The following is a 24,755-nucleotide window of genomic DNA, read 5'->3' on the forward strand; positions in this document are numbered from 1 at the left end:
ATTGTTATTCTTGAGAATATAAATGAGAAGTCTGGCTGCCTTCAGAAAAAAAAATGCTAGTGCTGTCACTCCAGATAACGGGCAACCATGCAAAGGTTTGTGATTTTAAAGATGCTGCAACAGGTGCATCCCCTTCAAAATACCAGGACAGGTTCACTCACAATGTTGGTATTATGAACACTGGAATGGTTCTTTGCATATGAATCAATCTTCTTTTACTTTATTTTTCCCTCCTGGAAATTTTAAAATCATTAATTCCCATAGTTATCATTATCACTTCCATAACTTCTACTTTAATTACAACTCTCATAACTCTGACTGTGTGAGGTAATCTGTGGCCAAAGGGCAGGAGAATTAATCTTAGTTTAAATTATAGAAATAGAAATTACAACAGGATAAACTATATGACACATTTTCTGTTTCAATTAGTTTTCGGTGAAATTAGTTTTGAGTCAGTGGACATATGAATAGCATTTGAAAAGTGTCCAGCAGAGCAACTCTGCTGCCGATGGCAGATGGGAACCGCAGTGTACCATGTAATAGTTCTGTATCCAGGAGAAGTATTCTGAATTCAGACCTTAAAAATTGCATTTGAAATCATTTTCACTTTCTGGGTACTAAAACACAGCCTTTCAACACGAGTCTTTGAAAGGTATCCATCCTGGCAACCTGAATTAAAACATTGCTATATTATTATTTGAGCTAGAAAAAAGTTTTAATGAGCATGATTCATCTCACTCTTTCTCTGAGCATTCATATTATGTGAAATGTTAAATGCATTCTTGCCACCAAAATGCTGCTAAAATGAAAAATCACATGCTATTGTGAACAAGCACCCAACATATGTGCAGAATGTAGTCGATGAAGGCTGCTGCCCACCTACGACCTCAACATTTCTTTGAAACACTTTCCTGTGAAGGCTGCCCTTCTCATTTCTTCCTGCACACCCACACTATTCCCCAGCCCCTTATAAAGCTTTCTCAGACACCGCCACCCAACACCATCTCTATACTTCTACAGAACTCAGGAGTGACCTGAGTGGCCTCCAGGGTCTGCCCTTGCAAAGAAGGCGTTTGCTCATAATACCCTCTTCATCTCGTGTTCTTCTCTTTTTCGTCCCTCTACAAATATGACATCAGAGGCCCTTAATGGTCACATCTAGTTGAACATTTTTTTTCCACCTTTTTTTGGCCTCATGTTGGTACAATCAGAACTTGGACCTCATTGTCCTTCAGAATTTCTCCATCATCAAGACCTTGGATTCTGAGACTTCCCTCTGTGCTCACACTTACTTTACACTATTCTTCCCTCTCAGTCCTCAGTTCATTTCTGCCTGTCAGCCTCTTCCTTGCCTCACTTGTTTTCCTACTCTCAGTCTTAGGACCAGTTTGTTAACCGTCTTCTCACCGTAGATATAAGATTTTCACTTTCCATTTTATTCTCTTCGCCAGTCCCTAAATCTCATTTTCTGTTTTCCCACCTCCCAAAATTAATTCATTGCTCGTAAAATAATCAATAATAATCAATAATAATAATAATAATAATAATAATAATAATAAATAGAAATGGTCTTGTAATTTGGCTCTAACATAAATTCATGTTGCCCGGAGACACCTGGCTCCTCAATGTCCCTCAGTTATCAGAGGATCTCTGCTTTGGTTCCTTGTGAGGGATCCATAGATGATATTTGAAATCTTTTCCTCTTTTATCTAGTTCGCAAAGTATGTAATCACTTAAGTCATTGGGGTTGTGTCCATTGATAATCAATTCTCACATCTTTCTTTTTCCTGTTTTAGAAGAGCACTTTATTTCTTACCTTTTTTACAAAATGCCCCATCCTCTTTCTCCGCCTTTAACTGTGACACTTCCCCTCCCACGTCCTTATTGACTTACACACTTAGTTATTTTGCCCACTTCCAGAGCATTCTCTGACTCTGCCTCGCCATTTCCTTGTTCATTTTCTGCCAGACTTTAATAAGAGTGATCTGTTCTTACTGCTCCTTTGCCTTTCCTCCCACTGACTTACTATCTGGGTATTTACTGCGTAGCATCTGGTTTCTATTCCTACCCCTTGACAAAATATTTTCACCAGTAACTTTCTAATCATCAGTGATAAATCCCATGGCTTTTCCTCAGACCTTGTAGTTCCTGAGCTTTCTCCTGCACATAACTCTGTGAACCACCTCATCATTTTTAAAAAATCATTTTCTTCTCAGCCTCTACTAACACTGTGTCCTCGTCTTCCCTCTATCTCTGGAATTGTCATGCGCTCATCTCCTTTGCTGTCTTTTCTCTTCTCTACCAACTTCTAAATCACTGATCTCTAAACCATTCTGATTCTATCTTCTTAACAGTAAAACTTTTAAACATGAACCATAAATGTGATATGGGTATATGTACATTAAATTACATATATATGTACTCTACTGACATACATGCAGTTATGTACATTTACTCTATTAACATATCATGCACATTATGAAACAAGCTCAAAGTAGAAATATTAAAATAAGTTAAAGTAAAAATATTTTAAGCAAAATTTTATTTTGAATATTAATAATATTGAGAAAATGGCTCAATGGTTTTCATTACTTCTCAAATCGTGATTTTATACTTTGCGGTACAGTAATTCAATCATTCGCTTCATAATTCAGTGGACTTATATATTGAATTTTAATAATGTCACCACTAAAACATGCTGCTTCACAAAGATACATGGACCCAAATGAAAAAGTACATTGTTAATTGCTCTAAGTCATAGTATATATATTTCAACAACGTCTACTAATTTTGCTAAGATATTGAAATTGGCTATGAAATTTCTACCTTCCCTGATGTCAAACTGCTTTTAAAAACAAAACAGGTTTGAATTAGTAGTTAATTAATTAATATTTTAATAATTGCTTTTAAAACCCACCGAAATTCTTTAGAACATATTAAGAATGGTTAGAAATTTTATTTCCTAGTTTTTCAAGTGTGCACAATGAGAGGTTCTATAGGTTGCACCATATTCACTGTGTTGCTTTTAGCAATAAAAAGCAGGTGACATTAAAACTGTTTCCTAACAATCCATTTTCCAATGTTCCATACAGGATGATTCCTTTATTACAGTCAGTTTTGTTCCTTTTAATTGAAGGGCCAGTCAAGTGTGTAGGTTCCTCTAGGCAGCAGATGATTGACAGGCACTTACCATGGGCAAGGTAGACAAACATGAGCACTCACCTTTTTGTAAAATAAATATTAGTATTAATACATCTTTAATTTTCAAAAATGATTCATTATAAGACAATCAGTAAATCTTTCGTTCCTCCTTCCTTCCTTCCTTCCTTCCTTCCTTCCTTCCTTCCTTCCTTCCCTCCCTCCCTCCCCCTCTCTCTCTCTTTCCTTCTTTCTCTCTCTCTTTCTCTCTCTTTCTTTCTTTTCTTTCTTTCTTTCTTTCTTTCTTCTTTCTTTCTTTCTTCTTTCTTTCTTTCTTTCTTCTTTCTTTCTTTCTTTCCTTCCTTCCTTCTTCCTTCCTTCCTTCTTTCCTTCTTCTTTCTTTCTTTCAGCTTTCAATGAAGTTTCTATTGGCCTTCTGCCTTGCCAAGGGATGCCCCACTTCTGCTGCCATTAATGCCTCAAAACTTGGTGTCCTTGACCTCAGACACCACTGTGCCATCCACAATCCTGCAGGTCATGGTCTTTTGGGTGGTTTATAAGGAGTAGCTCTTGTCCAGGGTGTCAACAAGACTGAAGTCCTCCTTTTCTTCCAGTAAGCTGTGGCAGGTGGCGATCTCAGCCTACAGTTTGACCTTGATGTTCAGCAGGGCCTCATACTCCTGGGCCTGGTGATGCCCCTCTGCCCAGGTCTGGGTCCGCACTGACTCCAGGTGCAGCAGGATCCCATTGAGTTGTTCCATCTGCATGGCATAGCACATCTGCACCTCCCTCAGGCTGTTCTCCAAACTGACCTTCAGATTCCTCATTGAGTCCAGGTGGATCTCCAAGGACTGGAACATATGTCTCAGCTCTGTGAGTGTCGTCTCAGCAGCACCTATCTCAGCAGTCTGAGAGGTGACCACTGTGGTGCTCTCTTCAATCTGATGGGACCAGTATTTATTCAGCTCCTCTCAGTTCTTCTGAGCCAGCTCATCATGCTGGTCCCAGATGTCTGCCATGATTTTGCCGAGGTCCTGAGATTTGGGGGCATCCAACTTCACAGTCAACCCAGAACTGGCAATCTGGTTTTGAAGACCATTTGATTTCCTCCTTGTGGTTCTTCTTCATGAAGAGCAGCTCCTCCTTGAGATCTCTGTCTCCAGCTGCAGCTGAGTGATATTGGTGTCATCAATGGCCCTTCGGAGCCCATTGATGTCATTCTCCACAGACTGGTGGAGAATGACATCATAGTTGGCTATGAGATGGTGGCTAGCTCCATCTCATAGTTGACTCCGAAGTCATCAGCAGCAAGATGGGCATTGTCAATGTGCAAAACGATGCAGGCATTGTTCACAGAATTTGCAAAGATCTGAGCCCTCAGGTCCTCGATGGTCTTGAAATAATGCTCCCAGTCTCTGACCTGGGGTCCCTTCTTCTCTAAGTGCTCCCAGATTTTGATCTCCAGTCCCTGATTATCAGCCTCCAGGCTTCTCACCCTCTCCAGGTAGGCGGCCAGGCTGTCATTCAGGCATTGCATAGTCTCCTTCTTGCTCTGGATGTTCCCTATGCCCACCAGACCCCCAGCCATCCCTGCATCCAGGCCCCCAGATCCCTAGCTTCCCCGCAAGCTGGTGGGGCGAGACACAGAGATCTGGGAGCCTGAGCCCCTGGTGCCTGCATAGATGCTGGCCGCGCTGCTGGTTGCCCAGACCTGGTAGCTGGGCAACTGCATGGAATCCAGGGTCCAATAGCTTGTGGGGAAGCTGGAGCATGTGCTGAAGCTCACATTGTTCAGGGAGGCAGGTGAGAAGCCGAGACTCAGGTTGAAGCTCCAATAAACCTTTATATGGCACAAAATAATGCCACAGTCCCTTCCCATCTCGACAGTGTCAGGAGGACTCTGCATTTTTGTTTTACACTTTTGTTTCTATACATTATTGAAAACATTCTGCAGCACTTTGTAAACTTCTGGCTACTCTTGGCTGCAATAACTTGCGTATAATAATACTGGGAAATTATTTCATGTATAGATTCATCTGTCTAAGCTTGAGGATCACTTTAAAAAATTCGAGACAATGCAGCTGTTATTTCAGTAGCTGTACTTAGTTCAGTCTGCCTGTAAAGCAATGCCTTCATGACAGAAGTCATTAAAAATAGGATAATGGCTTCCTCAGTGCATTATTTTTTTTCCATGGATTTCATTATTGAAACATAGTCTCACAAATATAATAAACATATATGTCAGGAAAAACCTGAACTCTTGTGTAACTTTATAGAAAATCTCCCTCACTAGGGTCACTTGTTCATTCAAACAATAACAATAGCTAACGCTTATTTTGTGCTTACTGTCTTATGTCTGTTCCATGTATTAGCATACTGAAATCTTCTGCATTTTTCCTAAACATTTTCCAAGAGTATTTTCCGAAAAAGAAATGGTTTCAATTTGTCGGCACATCACTTATTTCTATTAACTTGCCCATTTTTAGGAAGAACCAGTGTACTAAAATTATGTATTTTTTTCTTTATCACTGTTTTAAAAAATGCAAAGGAATTACTGTTAACTTTAGTGACTTTTAAATGTAATGAAGTACTGGATTGAGTATAACATAATTATAAGCAAAACTGAAAAAGTATAGAAAATTGCTTTTACATTTTTGTTGCTTAACTTCAAAACTATATTGTTGATCACCATGGCTTTATTTTCTCAGTTGCTAAAACAATACTTCACATGTTTGTAAATCTTCATTTCAATCTTCATAACTTCACATTTTTGGCTGACATCTAGAAGGGTATGATTCATCATATTTTTCCTCCTAATATAACTTATGAAACATTATTAGAAGTGTGAAAGTTGCCAGTTCTACTTTTTTAGAGAAATCACTCAGTTGTCCTTTGCTTATATCATAAATACAATATTTTAATAAGTTTACTTCCTGAAGTATGTAATGCTTTTAGAAAAATGCACAAGTAATAAGAACAGCTCAATGACTTGATACAAATTGAATGAGCCTGTGTAACTACCACCCAGATCTGGAAATAGAATATTGGTAGTCCACCAGCAGCTTCTTCATGCCTAAACACAGTACATTTCCAATCTCTCTTCCCCAAGCTACCTATTATTCTAACTTCAAAAATCACAATTAGTTCTCTTTCTTGTTTGGAAACCTTTATACTTTGAATGCTAGAGTACATTCTCTTTTGTATCTCGTTTCTTTCCTTTTAAGTATAACTTTATAGAGTATTCTGTTCTATGAATATACCAAAGCTTACTCATCTCTTTACTATTGAAGAACATTGGAATTTTTCTAATTTTTATCTATTATAAATACTGGTGTTATGAATATTCCTGTATACGTCATTTAGTGCACATATATATGTTTCTCTTTTGGGTGCACACATACATAGGATTTTGGGGCCATAGGGTATGTGTATGCCCAACTTTACCAAAAGGTTTTCTAGGATATACTCTTAGAAGGAGTATACAAAGTTTTAGTTTCTTCATATTCTTGCTAATATTTGGAACTGTCAGTCTTTATTTAACCATTCTAGTGATTCTATAATGTTATCTCGCTGTGGTTTTAATTTACATTTCTCAGATGACTAGTGTGACTAAATAGCTTTTCAATGTTATCTTGGTCATCGTGAAATGAAGTTACTTTGTGAAGTAAATCTTCAGGTGTTTGCCCATTTTCTCTACTGTGCTGTGTGTATTTTTGTAATTGGTAAAAGTTCTTTATGTATTTTTAACACAAGTCCTTTTTAGTGTCTGTACCTTATCTGTGTTTGCAATAGCCTCCTCCACTCTGTGGCTTGTCTTTTCACTCTCTTAATGGTGTCTTTAGTAGTACAGCCTTTGGTCGAGAGGTTGAGTGTTTTTTATTTTTTAAAATAGTCTTGAAAAATCCTTGTTCATTTTGTTTTGGTTTCGTTTGACTAGAAAATACAATTTTCCAAAACCTTGACCAGGCTCATCAAATCTGCAGTCCAGTACAATTTCCTGAAATTTAGGGTGCCACTGTGTACCCTTAGCAGGCAGCCCAGGCAGGGCCCCAGGCTTAGCCGTCTCTGGAAGCAAAACCAAGATCCAGTGGCCAAGACTTTCCCATGATTTCAGTTAACAGTGATCACCAACAGCTGCTAACTTTATTGCAAACAAATCAACAAAAAAACAAGTGTTATGCACGTCATGATAAAAAATAATATTCACTATCTATGGAGCGGTTGTCCAAGAAATCTAAACCTAAATCTATCATGCTCCAAGATTAAGTATCAATTCACAGGAAAACAAGTCAGAACACTTTAAAGGATGCCCACTCATAGGGAAAACAATCCTAGAAAATATGTACAACGTGAAGACACATGAAAAAATATACTGAATTTCAGAAAATACGAGACCTGTCCAGAAAGTATCCAGCCAATCATGTGCTAGGAAAAATAGACCTTCTTTGAAGGTATAGAACACAAGAAACTTTGTACGTAGGACAATGATGCCTCAGTCCCCTTCAAAGCAAGCACCTTGGGACCTCACACAATTCCCCTAATTGCTATCAGCTGCCCCATCCTATTTTCCTGAATCTCATCAGCAATCTGAAATCTCTGCCCTTTGAAAGGTGATGTTAGTTTTATCCAGAAGTCGCAGGGTGCTGAATCTGGGCTGTAGAGGGGCTGAATCTCCTGGGTGATTTCATGTTTCACCAAAATACTCTTCAGGAGACGTGATGCATGAGTGGGGGTGCTGTTGTGATGAAGCTGCCAATCACCAGTTGTCTACAGCTGTGGCCTTCAGAATCATCTAATTTCCATGGAGAAATGTTCAAGCTTAACACAAAATTTGATGCAGATTCATTGCCCTGCTTGCTCAGTCATTTGACTGCGACAGCTATATGATACACATGCTCACTCAAGGGTCTACCACTCCACTGACTAGTACGGTGAAGTCATCATTGTTCACACATGTGTATCCCAGTCCACTCTCCTTGGCTACCAGGTTACATCAATGTCATGCAAACCATTCTCATTATATTAACTACAGCTGGAATTTTTGTGGGCAGACATGGTAGGATATAGATTCTTAAATCATCTCATTTGCCTAAAGTTGAGGTTGGGGGTTAATTCTCAGGATGGCCTATCTAGCTTTCCTATGGTTTTAGAGAAGGAGAATTTCAGAGTCTTGACTCTACTCCAGAACGTACACAGGAAACTGCAATTCAGAAAATGTTGCAGGAAGAGGCTTGGGTGCTCAGCAAGTGAGGTTGCAATTTAACAATGAGACTGAGTACATGAATAACATAGACTACATGATGTGTTCAAAGTCGACACCACAGATCTTGAGAGGTACCACAAAGAACAATGAGATAGCTTCTGAATCAGGTGACATGGTATTAAAGAGGCCCTGGACTGTAGACCAGAAAGGACCTGCCTCACCCACCAGAGCCTCTGAAAACTTTGAGTCACCATGACAACTCTTCTGATGCACAGGCATTGATAGGTGATGAAGTAATATTGCTCACCTGGGTAACTCTGTGTTGTCTCCTCTAGGGCATGGGATGTAGAGACTTGTTTATTTAATGATGATCAATGTCTCTCCTAAAGGACTTCAGGGAAGTCAGCTAGCTAGTTTGTATTCTTCTTGAAGATTTTTGGGCACTAAGCCTCCAAGCATTAATCAGACTACATACATTCATGGTGAATAAAATCATCAATAAATCCATTCATTTAGATCTGGACCTTCCTGGAGGGAGTTGTTGGTAGACAGTAACACAGACCAGATCCTCCAGCATAGAGAAGCTCACCATCCATCATGGCATTTGCTCTTGGCTACTCACAGGGAATAAAGAGAAAAGGGAAGGATGTTTGGATCCAGGTGTCTTTTCCACTTATATATGAAATGTTCACATAATAACAGAAAATTTAGACAGATATCTTTTTTGATTTTTTCATAATGTATGTCTAAAGTTTTAGTTTGAGAGGAAATTAATTTTATTACATATAGTTTGTACAGGAAGTGGAGAGATCTTAAATTTATACCAAGGAAAAACTGACTATGAGGTGAAGTTCACACACACACAAACATACACACCTGCATACATTCATACACAAACACACACCTGCATACATTCATACACAAACACACACCTGCAAACATTCATACACAAACATACACATCTGCACACATTTATACACAAACACATGCACCTGAATATATTCACACACACATACCGGCACACATTCATACATGCACATATGCACCTGCACACATGCACCTGCACACATTCATACACATACACATACATTCATACATGCATATTTAACATTTGAAATCCTGCAGAAAATGCTCCAACTCACACATCACTTTGAAGAGAGAGTCAGTAGAGAGTAAAATTGATAAGAAATATTTAAGAGCTGAGTATGTATTGACATAGGTTTTATAACACCAGAATCTAGCCCCGGGATCATATAAACACTTTAAACACACTAAAATCTCTACACAAGTACATGATCTGCATGATCTGCCAAGTTAAATCTCAGCTGACAAAGAAACTGTAAGAGCCAAAGTTGATTAATCAAACTCAAATACAAAAGGATTAATCAATATCCTCAAATGCAGACCAGACTGGAGTCTGGCTAAAGGCTCATCGCTTTCAGACTCTCTTCAGATTATGCTTATTACTTGCCATTTTATTCATTCTTCTATATTCATCTTGACCTCTTAATGTAGTAAGAATTGTGTCTTACATTGCCAGTATAGTAATTAGAGGGTTTATCCCATTTCTGAAAACTAGAAAGTAATGAGTAGGTAAAACTGAGACTAAATAGAATAAAAACAATATATGAGCTGTCTTGAACTTCCCCCCCACACTTCAGAGAAAAGGTTAAACAATAGGAAAAAAACAAGAAAGAACTTGTGAAATAATAACAATATGGTAATTAGTTAAAACAATGCTCAGGGGCTGTTTTATTTAAAATATCATACCTCTCTTGCTTTAAAAATTAGGTTGTAAACAAATATTTGATCAAGCCACGGGGAGGTTGTGACTTTATCTTAGTAGTAATCGTGTACTGCCACCAGATGGCAGTCTTCCCTGGCTCTTCACAGCTCCCTTCCAGAGTCTAGCACAGCTATTCACTGCTGACAAAGCAGCAGCATTGTATCTGTCTATGTACTCGGTTCAAATATGGGAACTCGGCCAGGACTCCGTGGCTCCAGGATTAAATGTCTTTCATTTGAAAAGAGACTTCCATGGGCAGAGGTTTTTATTTTTTCAAGTCATCCATTTATCTTCTGGACAAAGGCTATTTACATAAACTCCAGGCTTAAGTTGAGCTTCTCAGGATTGCAGTTGGCACCTTTCCTTGATGCTCAGGACTCTGAGAGGCTGGTGACTGCACTGGCGAATATTTCAGAGTGTTGTATTTCTTAAAGCAGCGCCACGTGAGAAGTATTCAAATGCCACCCATATCTCCAGTATTCACATCTAATCTCTCAGCTCCTAGAGTATTTACTTAAAACATTTTCATTTTCTTGGCATTCAATTGTACCTTTCTTTGAGATATTTATGGCTAATGTGTAAAGTTTGAGAATTTTACTCTCTGACTACATGTGCACAAATACATCATAAACTAATTCCAAAATAAAAGGCGTACCTCAAGGATCAGTGACATTTGCATTCAGCAATTACCAGCAACTGAAATTCATCCACTCCCTATTGCTAGAAAACCTCACTGCCTCTTCCAAACTATTTTTAATTTGTACTTCTAAGAAATTTATATCCCTGACAAGGATCAGTATTAGTGGATTACTTTTCTGATACCAGAATTCACACAATACAAGATGCTATCTATACATTATACAGAGTATAAGCTGTGAACATTCTCTCAGGGTACCTGCTCTGGGTCAATGGTGAGGCTTTGGGGAAGGGACTTCTCAGGCAAGGGTGTGACGGTGGCTCAGGGAGACACATATGAGGTGGGGCTCTGTCCTGATCACTTGGCTTTCTCTTATTGAATGGTAGTAGAACACGCCATCCCAAACATGACTGTAAGAGTTCAGCCTCTTTGGAATATTAATTACTTTGAGCTGCAGGAACTTGACAAGCAGCCAATACAGGGAGAGACCATCTCTGAACTCCCCTGACGGGCTTAAAGACAGATCCTCCAAAAGAAACTTCATTGTCTTAAATCCTCCCTGGAGTTTCATCAACCAGAAGTTTGACTCTTATCACAGGAGACAAAGGACGTCATGACCCAGACAAACTTTGTCACAATGATCTTACCTCTCACCTATTCTTCTTAGGGCCCCTTCATCCTTTCCTTCCTAAAACCAGTTACTCTCCCCTAAGAGACCTGCATAACCCCACCCCTTTCTCTTTTAAGATGGTATTTAAGCATAAAGTCTAAAGTTGCCTCTTCGGGTTATTCAGGTTTCCTGGGTATCTCCCACGTATACTTGACTTTTACATGTTAAAAAACTTGCTATTTTTCCCAGCCAGGGAACATGTCTGGGTTGCAGGCCATAACTCCCAGCAACTGCACATTGATGTTTCTCTCTCTCGATCTCCCTCCCTTTCCTTTCTAAAAATAAATAAATAAATAAAATCTTAAAAAAAACTTGCTATTTTTCTTCTGTTAATCTTTCTTAGATTATAGAGGTCTTAGCCAAGAGCTCATAAAGGTAGAGAGGAAAATTCTTTTTCCCCCTACATTACTCACATCTCACAGAAAAGACACAAACTATTGAACTAAACTATGAGCAACTTAACCCTGCCTTACATTCTCAAACTCTCCCCTCACCATGCTCCACACAAGGCAGTATGTTGCAAATCTAGAGAATTTCAACTGTTTTTATATGTGTAATATAAACATTATTGTATATGTATGATATATGTATAATATAAAATGTGTATAATATGCACAATATAAAAGCATTAGAATTCAGTATAAACTTAAGTTTAAAAAATTCTCATTATCCAGAACTAAATTCACAGTCATTCAAAAGAATGGGACTATAATACAATTGTGCAATATGTATCTTGTGAATATAATCATGCCTAAAAAAGGAAAATTTTCTATGGATGAGGAATTGAAGACCAAATTATCTAGGCAAACAAGGAAAGGCTGTAGTATTTTTTACCCTAGTGGAAAACAGAGGAAGTTCCATCCTATTTCAATAGCAAGGAGTCATAGGTTTTTCATATACAATTCAAGTTTTCAACTTAACTTCAATACTTAAAATTTCTCTAAGACTCTTATTCTATAACCCAAAGGATAAATTCCAGACTGAACTCTGTGACCTTTAAGATATTCACCACCCAATTTCATGCCTCCCCTTCTAGCTTTGCTTTGTAATTCTCTGAGCACACCCTGACCTTGCTTATTTTCCAGTACATCTTGCTATATAGTGTGCTCCTGGCAATGTTCCTACTAGCTTACCTTTCAGATTTTCAGGGAGTCCTCAATACATATTTGATGAGTGAGTTAGTCAATTAAATAACTCACAGCTACTTTTCTGACGAGGCTTTTCTAAAAAATTCCAAAATGCCAGGGAAATATATCTGTTCAGTTTTCTTTGGGAAGCCCTGGAATACCTGTGTATTATATTAGCTTCCTCGGGCTGCTGTAGCAAATTACCACAAACTAATTAGCTTAAAACAGCCAAAATCTATTCTCTAAAAGTTCTGGGGGTCACAGGCTGAAATCACATATCCGCAGGGCCATGTTCCCTTCAGAGCCTCTAGGGGAGAGATTTTTTTTTTTTTTTTTGCCTCTTTCAGCTTCTGGTGGCTCTTGACAGTTCCTTGGTGTTCCTTAGCTCATGGCTGCCTTATTCCAAATTCTGCCTCCATCTCCTCATTGCTTTTTTCTGTATGTTTTTGTGCATCTAAACCCCCTCACTTTCTCTCTCGCAAGATATGTGTAATGGCATTTAGGGTCCACCAGTTAATGCAGGATAAACTCCTCTCAAGATTCTTAATTTAATCACATCATTGCCTTATAAGGAAATATTCATTCTTTTGACATATAAAGTAATAGTCAAGTATATCAGGTGAGTGTGATGCAGACATCTTTGGGGGAGGGGCCATATATGCCTACTGCAACCTGAGAACAAATAATTAACCTTATGAAAACAGGAAATTCAAACTAAGTTCAGGGTTCCTATGACAAACACAATATTTCTTAGTTCGACCTAAGCCCAGACACTTCTATAGCTCTCCAAGGAAAGTTTTACTTAGTGTCCAAGGAGATTGTTATGGCTAAGTGAGCTCCAAATACACCAACACCTAGAAAACAAGAGGAAGCGGAAGACCAAGGCGCTGAAAGGGTAACTCGGGAGACAGACTGGATCAGCGCGCTCTCGTCCTGCCTGCTGGATAGGCCAGTGCTGTGACCGTGTGGGGACGGGGATCCCAGGCACACGCAGTCCACACGAAGCATTTGTGAGTTAGATCCTAAATGTGGACAAGAAGCTCAAAATAAAGGAGCAATTTTCACTTCCAAGGATCCAGGATAGCAAGGGTGAACTGCTGTGGGACAAAAAATAAATCAAAATTAATTCCACCTACTTCTAAGGGTGAGGAAAAGAGGAGGAACCAGCCAGTGGGAAGAGGTGGCGTGTGAAACAGGGAGGGCCCGGGCAGTCTGCTTAATGCTATAAACCTAACAAATTGTTCCAAGCACATAAACTAAAAAGAGGTTTTGTATGATTCTGCAATCTGCCACTTTACCAACATTCTCGTACTCGGAGATTCCATTGTACTAATAGTTAAAAACACAAGTCATTTTTAATAGTATTCATTGACGGGTTCACATTCAGCTGGTGTGCATTTGTGTTGAGCCAGCTGGCATCGGCCCGCAAGCGAGGCATGCCATCACTGGCCAGTGCTCGTCTTGATTTTCTCTGATATCATCGCTGACTGTTCGCATGGGCATGTGAGGACAGGGCTGGAGAAGGAGCCATTGGAGAAGAGGTCACTGGACCTCGAGGCAGAGATTGTCCCCTGATTCCTCCAAAGAAAGAAATGGGAAAATAATTAGAGCTCTGGCAATAGGAAACTAATTGTCTTTTTCCTGCTTTACGGATTTTTTTTCTGAGCAGGAAGAAAAATTTTATCACAAAGGCCATCTAAAGGGGGAGGGATTAAAATGTATGAATTGCCAGTTACAAAAACAGCCATGGGAGGCAAAGTACAGCATAGGGGATCTAGTCAATAATACTGTAGTAAGTATGTATAGTATCAGATGGGTGCTACGCTGATCCGGTGATCATTTCATAAATTACATAACTGTATAGTCACTATGTTGTGCATCTGAAACTAAGATAACATTACATGTCAACTTTAACCGAAAAGTTAAATAAATAAATAAATGAATAAATAAACAAACAAACAAAGGCCATCTAAAACTGTTTAAAAACCCATGAAATCAAGTCCTGGAATCTCAGACACCTTCAGAGCCCCGGCAGCAGGGACCACAGAATGAAAAGGAAGGGCCATGTTCGTGATTGACTTCAGAGCTGAAGTGACCAGTTTGTGATGATCCCTGGTTAATGAGAGCATCTCGTCAGACAAACAGTATAGAGGTTTGGAAGACTCTAGTGGAATTGAATGTTGCTAGAAATCTTTATCGGAAATAAAGTTCAGACTGTTCATAGCCATAGCTCAGTGATAGAAAAAAATAGATAAAAAATGCTCAATAAAGTGATTTTCATCGAACTCAATTGCATAGCCAACCCAATTAATTCTCTCAATCTCTTGATTGGCCTAAATGCTCTCAATGTCATTAAAACAATGACCACATGTAAGGCCAGCCTCACTTTGCTGAGTTGCTACAGAAAGACGTGAGAGCATGAGCATCTTGATCATTTTTTCCTTTGCTATCTGAAAATAAAGCTGGGGTGTGGTTATGTACGATTGTGGAAAACGAGAAGACTTACTTATTGAACAATCTGTGATGGACACAGAACTAGCCCTCTAGGGAGCATTTGTGAATTATTACTCCAAGATAAAACATTTACTATAAAACATTTTCAAGAAAAGGGAAATAAAAATGTATGGGACATAATATATATCATATGGTTTGATGATCTATATCATATGATACATTATAATATGATACAGGTTATATGACCAATATAACAAATGATACATATTATATTACCAGCACGTTTTAACTAATAATCAAGAGTCTTTTTAATTTTTTCCTTTCGTAATCATGCTTGAAGATAGGTCCACCTCTCTCTCCCCTGGTCATTTATACAGGAAGACATTTGCACATGTTTGCTCGCCCACACCTGAAAAGCAGTTAAATTTTATAGATACTATCTAGAAACCAATGAAACCTCACAAATTTGTAGCTCAGTAAGATATTTAGTTTTAAGTCTGCAAACTTATCATTTAACTTCATTTTTTAACCAAACATGTCGTCAATAATGTTTGTTATTATTAACAGAGGCAGAGCAAAACATAATGGTTCCCAATACATAAATTATTTTAAAAATATGGGAAAGTTTACCATTTCTTTTAAGCTTTGCTCTAAAGTTTTCTGGTGAGCATTCAGTATTTTTAAATGTCAAGTAATATCTATGCTGCCTCATTTTTATTTATCTTGGTGTTTTTTTCTGATCTTGAAAAAGGCTCATAGAACAGCGTTGTTTGTTGCTGCTTATCAAATTTTATTTGCAATAATATAAACTTAGAATCATAGAGGGAGAAAGAATCTGCCAGACATGTTATGCACTCTACTTAATAATAAAATAAAAATACAAAATAAATTGAACCAAGAAAGATAAGCCAACTGAGGATATACAACAGTTCTAGAATACATTCTTAAGGCTTGAAGAACAGAAAAGTCTGAAGACACAGCAGAAAGTGTTCAGCTATATATAATTTGACATTTAGTTTCTCCAATTCCTTAAGTGACCTGTGGAAATCACTTATGGTTACTATGCTTTTCAGTCAATCCTTTACTCTAACAACTTATTCTCATAACAGACCTATTCATCTAACCAATTTCTTCATCTGCAGAATGAGAATAACAGTTACTGGCTGGCCAAGATAATGGGTAGAGACTGCTCAGGCTAGATGGAAGACAGAAGAAATCATCAGAACCCTGATAATTTTCCATGGGATGACATTAGATTCACAAACAAAAAATATTTGGCACCAGTGAAAAATGGCAAAAAGAACTGGTTGTTACGGTATTAAAAAAAGATAACTTAAGCAAGCTCCTTGCAGTGCAGCTAAAAGCAGCATATGAAATCATAGGGGGGAAAGATAATATGGATCATTGAGGAAACAATATGGTAGTTCCTAAAGAAATTAAACTAGAATTACCATGTGACATAGCTATGCAATTTTTGGTTATAAGAGGTATGTCTAGAAAGCTGTTTCATATAGTGAAGAAGATACTAGATACAAGAAACACTGTACACACGACAATGATGCGTCAGTCCCCTTCAAAGTAGGCACCTGGGAACTTCACACAGTTCTCTCAGTGTCTCTTTCACTGTTCAAAAACATTCTGCAAAATCCCTTGCTGGAATCGCCATTAGCTGCTTCATCATATTTTCCTAAATCTCATTGATGGTCTGAAATCTCCTGCCTTTCAAGGGTGATTTTAGTTTTGGGAAAAGCCAGAAGTTACAGAGTGCCAAATCTGGGTTGTCACAGGGCTGAGTTAAACATTCTCAGGTGTTCTCCTTGTTGCAGGCCTTCCAGAGCACAGATCACTTTCAACAGATTCTCGACCATCTTTGAAACGTTTTTGCCACCTTTAATTTGTACTGCACTCATTGCATCATCCCTGAAAGCCTCTGAATCATCTGAATAGTTTCCAAGGAGGAATGTTCAAGCTTAACACAAAATGTGATGCAGATTCATTGCTCTACTTGCTCAGTAATTTTGAATGAGATAGCCATATAGTATACATGCTCACTCAACAGTCTCCACTGACTAGTACAGTGAAGTCATCATTGCTCACGGGTACACATTCCAGTCCACTGTCCTTGGCTTCCAGGTAATACTGATGTTGGGCAAACTGTTCTTGTTATATTAACAATGGTTGGACATTTTCCAGAGAGACCTTGTATATTCAAAAGAATTGAAATCAGGGATTTGAATGCATATTTGTACACAAATGCTCATAGGATTTGGTTGCTTTCACCATGGTAGAAGCAAATCAGGTATCCATTGACAGATGACTAAGTAAACAAAATGTGAAATATACATACAATGGAATATTATTCTGCGTTACAAAATGAAATTCTGACATAGTCTAGAACATGGGTAAACTTTGAAGACATTATGCTAAGTGAAATAAGTCAGACACAAAAGAACAAATATTGTATGGCTTCACTTATATGAGGTACCTAGAGTAGCCAAATTCATAGAAATAGAAACTAGAATGCCAGATGCCAGGGTGTGGTGGGGAGAGGGAATGGGAAGTTACCGTTTAATGGGTACAAAGTTTCAGATCAGTAAGGTAAAAAGTTCCAGAGATGGATGGTGTTTGCACAACAATGTGAATGTTCTCAATGCCGTTGAACTGTATGCACTCTTAAATATTGGTTATAATGACAAATTTATGAGATATATATATATATATATATAGTACCACAATAAAAAAGATAGGAATTTTTCTTCCTGGATTTTACAAAATCATGTATTAAAATTGTTATCATATAAAAGAGCAATTTTTTCATAGAAATATTTTACATGTGTAATGATGAATTATTAAAGGAAGGAGAAAGAGGAAGTGGGCTATTCTTTTGATTTTTCAGCATGCCAAGCCATCCAGAGAAGACTAAAAGGCAAAGTGACTCTCTTCTTTAGATTAAAATAATGATATTTCAGCTCAGGTGATAGTTTTGCATTACAGCCACTTAATTTCAAGTTTATTACTTGACTGCTAATCATCTGGACACCCAATTTTCCAGATATGAAGTCTAAGTCTGGAAAAATATGTTACCCTTTAAAAATTGCTTTTGGCCCACAAAAAACACTATACAGTAAATACAAATAACTGAGATCTGGAAATAAAACCATTATTAAATCATTGAATTTGACCAGCTTCCCAATATCTGGTATCAGGTACAATGATCAGAGTTGCTGCTAGAACAGATGGTCCACTGATTGCTCCAGGCAATTATTCTCCAATAAGTTACAGAAGCTGCCAGGGTAGTCTGGTCCCTTAGCTCAGGAAGCTGAAGCAGGGGATCCTTTGGAATTTTCAGTGGAAACAAAGTTTCTCTTTAGTAGTCTCTTCCTGCTCATTTTCCCTCCTTCAATTCCTCCATCTCCCTTAGTACACTTATGTTACCCCAGATCCTTTTGTATCAAATATACAATTAAAAAGTAAGAGAGGGAAAAGACTAAGAGAAATGAAACACAGTGGAACTCATTTTGATGGCTCCTGAGCTTTGGAGATACTAAAACAGAATGCCCTAACTTCACACAATCAGCCAAGGTGACCAAAACAGTGCTCTCACACAGTCTAACTTGGGAGAGCTTAAATTATTTCCCAGCCCTTGTGGTAAGCAATTGAGACATATGTATCAAGGACATAAATATTATTATATTTTTGACCAATAATTCTGCCTATGGGAAATCTGCCTAAGTAACAAATCTTAACTATAAAATATTTTATAGAGAAAAATTAGAAACAATCATTCAAACGACAATTAAAACTCCAAGTAATGCAGAATAACTAGTGATATCGTGAGTAATCAGTAAGGTAGATTTTAAAGGCCATTAAAAAAGATGATCTTTTTAACACACAAATACCCATATGCTATATTGAGAAAAGCAAATAACAGTATGGTATGTTATATAATGTATTTGTTCTATATATCAAACTACAAGTGCTGGCCTGTTGGTATAAACATCGTATATTAGTATTTTGCTCTGTGGGTGGATTTGGATCCAATTCTAATTCAGCATACTGAATTACATTGTTTAAAGAAAAAAGTAACTTATTGTCTCTTATATTTATTGTCTCTTATATTTATAAACATGAATAGAATTCTCAGAGACTGTCCATCCTGCTAGAATAAGACTTAAACAGCATAAAATGCCTAATGTTGGCATTCATACTTAGAACACTGAAACTATTCGTTTCAAACTCAGTTGATGTCCAACTATTTCTCTAGTTCCTCACAAGTTATTCTTTCACTCCCTTCTACTTCCAAGCAATAATATTCTACTAAACATCATGAGGTTCTCTCTCTCACTAACATCCTCAAAGTCCTGCTTCCTTATCGTGGACAAGATAGCTGCTGAGGCTCCAGCCATGCCATTCACTGCAATGGCTGACCTTCAACTTCCCTTTGAGACGTGTCTTGGGATTTACATATATCTTTTCATGCTCAGATTTTATTTGCCATAACTTTGTTACATAACCAACCTAGCTGCAAGTGAGACCAAGAAAAATAAGTTATACTGGTAGCCATACCCTACAAATCAGGGATTCCATGTTACAGAGGAGGATGTACAGAAGAGGAATTAGAAAACAAGTTAGCAATCTGTCATACAGCTCTCACTCTTTATTACATTCCATAGTACCTAGTGCTTGACCAAATAGGTATACAAGAACTATTTGATTAATAGCATTTTTAAAATTTAATTCAACTAATGTGAAGTTATTCAGTCACAAATTTGGGAGAATAATCTAGAAATGCCAATTCTAGTTATTTATATTATGTAATAAATCAAAGATGTGCTTAAAGATTTAACAAGATATTGCTTATTAAAATATTTTAATACTATAAAAGTGTAAATCATAAATGACCAATGATATAAGACTGATTATATAAATTATAGTATATATATATAATACAATACTATGCATAGAAATGTTGGTCTTACATTAAATGAATTAAAAAGAGCAGATTACAAATCAGAGTGTGCAGAATTATAGGCAAGTTTAGGTTTATGATTATTTATCTCTTTTTCAAAATAGTTTTCTAAAACAGCATTTATGTTCAAAAGACAGCTTACAATAAAGTTATTTTTAGATCATATTGGGTTAAGTAATATCAGCATCAAAAGAGCACAGAGCCCATAATTCATACCAAATATTCCTTATGCTTTGGTCAAGTGATAATTGAGAGACACAAGAAAACTCCATCGTATTTTTTCTTTACTATACATGTGTCCCTACTTTCCTCCCATTCTCTCTTAGGCACTTCTTTTTTATCACATACCTGCATGCACATACACACTCTTGCACTATTGCACACTTGCACAGAAAACAAGCTGGGTATAAATTAAAAAAAATAGAGAAAATAAATTCACAGGGGAACCAAATCAAATCTTAGTAAGCTGAAAAAGAACTAAGAAATGCCACATTATGAAGAGAGCACATACAAAAAGCAACTTGATATTTCTGCTAGGATTTTCTCCCCTTAGCAAAGCTGTGAGTTGGGACTAATGTCTGGCAGGGTCTGCTGGTAGTCTTCCCTGTATGGGGTAGGTCGTATTTATCTGGGTTTATTCACTTGAAGTGCCTGCTTTACTAACACACATAGTCAAGATCTGATGGCCAAATGAAGATGTTATGAATAGCACACCAAAATGGGAATGAATAAATAAGATTACCTTGCTAAAGTCACAATTTCTCAGAAACTTAGTTACCATTTTCACTATAATAATAATAAAATAATATACAATTTATGCCTTACTGAATTAAAATTTGATGTTCACACTTCAAATATTTCATTCCTCAAATTATTTCATAATAAAAGCAGCCCTGGATTGAAAGCCAAGAGACATCAGTGTCGATTCTCGGTCCCACTCCTAACTAGACAGTGTGTTAAGGGCTACCAGCGTACATGTAAATGAAGGAGTGAGATAAGATGAATTCTAAGGTCTCATTCAGTTTAAGTTTCCATAATTCTTTGAGCATAGCCTCTATAACAGCTTCACATGCCAGAATATTGCCATTGGCAAAAATCTCCTCATATGTAAAACTGGATCCAGCCTTGAGGATATTATGCCTCGCTGAATCTAGAGCTCACTGCAGGGTGAAAGCCATTCTTCTTTGGCTGGAAAAGCACATAATTATTTAGTCTATGCCCCTCGCAGTGTGGGTAACTTCTTTAGCCTCAATTGTTCAGATCTGACAAGAGCGTAAAGATATGTGGTGATTATAAACTGTGAGAAAAGCAACTGAACTTGATATTTATTCAAACCCCAGGATTGATGCTCTCTATGTCAAAGTTAATGAGGAAGAAAAGTCTTCATGAAACTAGATATGAAGCACCACAGATCAGCAGCTTATTTTGAAAGAAGATTGAAACATAAAAGAATGATTCATATTCATAAAATGGCTCTATCATGTTTCCAATCCTGCCTTAAGATTTCTGCTGCATGTGTCATATGCTTTCATAGGAAGTGGCATCCTGTTGCAGCAGTAAATGTACAGGTAAGTCTGAAATAGATGCTATGATAAGACCAGGGAAATTTTAGAGAATCCATGAAAAAAGGTTAAGACTTCAATTAAGTAATCTTATTCTGTAAGAACCCAGCGAACATTGCCAGGCCATAAGGCAGAATGTTCCTGGACCTTACTAGATTGAAGATGAAATTTAAGCCATAAAATAAGCCTTACACTACCCTGGACATACAGCTGAGCTGGAAGTTTATTAGAGCATAATGCATCATAGAGAATTGCAGCCAGCTTCACTGACCACTATAATACTCTGTCATGGGTTTCACAGAATATAGGAGCAGATTTAGAGTTTTGAGTAGATCAAATTATTAATAAAAAGGTGCTTTGCTTGATCTTTCCTGGGACACTAACAAAATGTCATTTTTAACCTCTGCTCATTTCTTTATGAAATAGGGGCACTACCTCCTCAAGCATTCAGAAATGCTTATGATAAATGTTTTACATAGAAAAAGTGTATAATGGCTTCATTATAATCATTGTTATTATGGGGTATTACCACACTTCTGTCCAGGGGTCAATCACCTAACTCTATTGGACCCGAGTTGTAATGAAACAGCTGTCCTCATGGGGAAAGAAAAAATTACTGGTGTCCTACTCTAATTCACAACATGTTCTAATCACCTTTAGGTGAAAAAAAATAGTTTTTACTGAGACAAAAACAAGGAAGCATGGTTTATATATTCTTTTGAGGAAAGCAAATATTTTTGTCATAACATTGGACTACATGAAAAGTGTCTCTTCATACATATATCTCAAGTATTTATTTTATTTTTTAATAGATCTCATATTGTATTTTGTATCAAATGTGAGGTATATCTGAAAAAGAAAACACAGAACAACTCATTAATTTAAGTACAATTTTATTCATGTCTAATCACAATTTCTTTTTTTTTTTTTTAAAGATTTTATTTATTTACTTCCAGGGAGGGAAGGGAGGGAGATAGAGGGAGATAGAGAGAGAGAGAGAGAGAGAGAAGGAGAGAGAGACATCAATGTGCGGTTGCTGGGGGTCATGGCCTGCAACCCAGGAATGTACCCTGGCTGGGAATCGAACCTGGGACACTTTGGTTCCCAGCCCGCGCTCCATCCACTGAGCTACGCCAGCCAGGGCTTAATCACAATTTCTAAGCCAGATGGCAATGCATCATTGATAAAAGAGCAATTCTCCTAATAAATCTTTGGGTTTGGATTCCCATAACATTTGCACTAAACATAGTCAAACTAAATCTTCTTGTTTGATGTGACATAGGAAAAATGTGATTATTCTAAGATTGGATAAATATTGATACAATTTTAAGTTAATGGTTAATGTATGATAAAATTAAAATATGATACGGAAGCTGCTTGAAGAGTTCTGGCCAAATGGAGGTGTAGGTAGAAACACTTTGCTTCCTTGCCCAACCAAAATAAGAATAATAATCAATTTAAAAACACTAAACAATCAGAACTGCCAGAAAATCAACTGCACGGAAATCTGACAACTAAGGAGTTAAAGAAATATTCATCCAGACTGGTAGGAGGGGCAGAGACAGGCAGCCAGGTGGGCAGAGAGGACCTGTGGCAAGGCAGTGGACTGTGCAGGCAAGGTGGGGCTGGCTGATAGGAAAACTAAAGATTCAAAACCTGTAGCTTCAACAGCATTTATGTTCAGCATTTATGTGGGGGTTACAAAGGTGGGAGAAACTTCCAGTCTCACAGGAGAGTTTGTTGGAAAGTGGGACTAGAGCAGAGCAAGTGGCATTGTTCCCTCTCTGACCCCTCCCTGACAGACAGCGCTAAACACAGCTAAGAGTGTGGCCCTGCCCAGGTGAATACCTAAGGCTCTGCCTCATTACAACATAACAGGTCTGCCAAGACAAAGAAATATGGTCCAAATGAAAGAACAGAGCAAAACTCCAGAAAAAGAGTAAGTGATGAGGAACTAGACAATCTATCTGATGCATATTTCAAAACACTGGTAATCAGGATGCTCACAGAAATGGCTGAGTATGGTGGCAAAATGAAGAAAGAAATGAAGGCTACACAAAATGAAATAAAGAAAAATACACAGGGAACCAACAGTGAAGAGAAGGAAACTGGGACTCAAATCAACAATTTTGAACAAAAGGATGAAATAAACATTCAGTCAGAACAGAATGAAGAAAAAAAGAATTCAGAAAAATGAGGAGAGGCTTAGGAACCTCTGAGACAACTTTAAGCTCTCCAAAATCTGAATCATAGGGGTGCCAGAAGGAGAAGAGGAAGAGCAAGAAATTGAAAACTTATTTGAACCAATAATGAAGGAAAACTTCCCTAATCAGGTGAAGGAAATAGACTTGTAGGAAGTCCAGGAAGCCCAGAGAATCCCAAAGAAATTGGACCCAAGGAGGAACACATCACGGCACAACATAATTATATTTCCCAAGATTAAAGATAAAGAGAGAATCTTAAAAGTAGCAAGGGGAAAGGAGAGAGTTACATACAAAGGAGTATCCATAAGACTATCAGCTGATTTCTCAAGAGAAATCTTACAGGCAAGAAGGGACTGGAAAAAACTATTCAAAGTCATGAAAGGCAAGAACCTACATCCAAGATTAGTCTATTCAGCAAAGCTGTCATTTAGAATGGAAGGGCAGATAAAGTACTTCCCAGATAAGGTGAATTTAAAGGAGTTAATCATCACCAAGCTCTCATTCTATGAAATGTTAATGGGACTTATCTAAGAAATAGAAGATCAAAAACTATGAACAATAAAATTACAACAAACTCACAACTATCAACAACTGAGCCTAAAAAAAAAACAAACTAAGCAAACAACAAGAACAGGAACAGAATCACAGAAATGGAGATCACATGGAGGGTTATCAGTGGGGAGGAGGACAGGGAGAATGGGGGAGAAAAGGTAGAGGGAACAAGAAGCATAACTGGCAGGCATAAAATAGATAGGGGGAGGTTAAGAGTGGTTTAGGAAGTGGAGAAGTCAGAGAACTTATATGCACGACTCATGGGGAAGGAGTACTGGAGGATGGGGGATGCAAAGTGGAGGAGGGATACACAGGGAAAAATTGGGAGAGCTATAATAGCATAGTAAATAACATACTTTTTAAAAAAAGAAGCTGCTTGATATTTATTTCACATTATTTAAATGCTTCACAAGGCATAAATTATACAAGCAGTCCCCATCCTACAAAGGGGTT

At 37.7% G+C, this 24,755-nt stretch overlaps 1 protein-coding gene and 1 pseudogene across 2 annotated transcripts in view; both read right to left on the reverse strand.

Annotated features, from left to right (window-relative positions):
* THEMIS (thymocyte selection associated) overlaps nt 1-24,755 on the reverse strand; it is a 157,918-nt gene that overhangs the window by 20,123 nt on the left and 113,040 nt on the right. The gene's annotated exons all lie outside the window — the stretch shown is intronic.
* On the reverse strand, nt 3,598-5,072 carry LOC114494074 (annotated as a pseudogene).

The sequence above is a fragment of the Phyllostomus discolor genome, chromosome 4 (assembly GCF_004126475.2).
Source record: "Phyllostomus discolor isolate MPI-MPIP mPhyDis1 chromosome 4, mPhyDis1.pri.v3, whole genome shotgun sequence".
NCBI lineage: Eukaryota > Metazoa > Chordata > Mammalia > Chiroptera > Phyllostomidae > Phyllostomus > Phyllostomus discolor.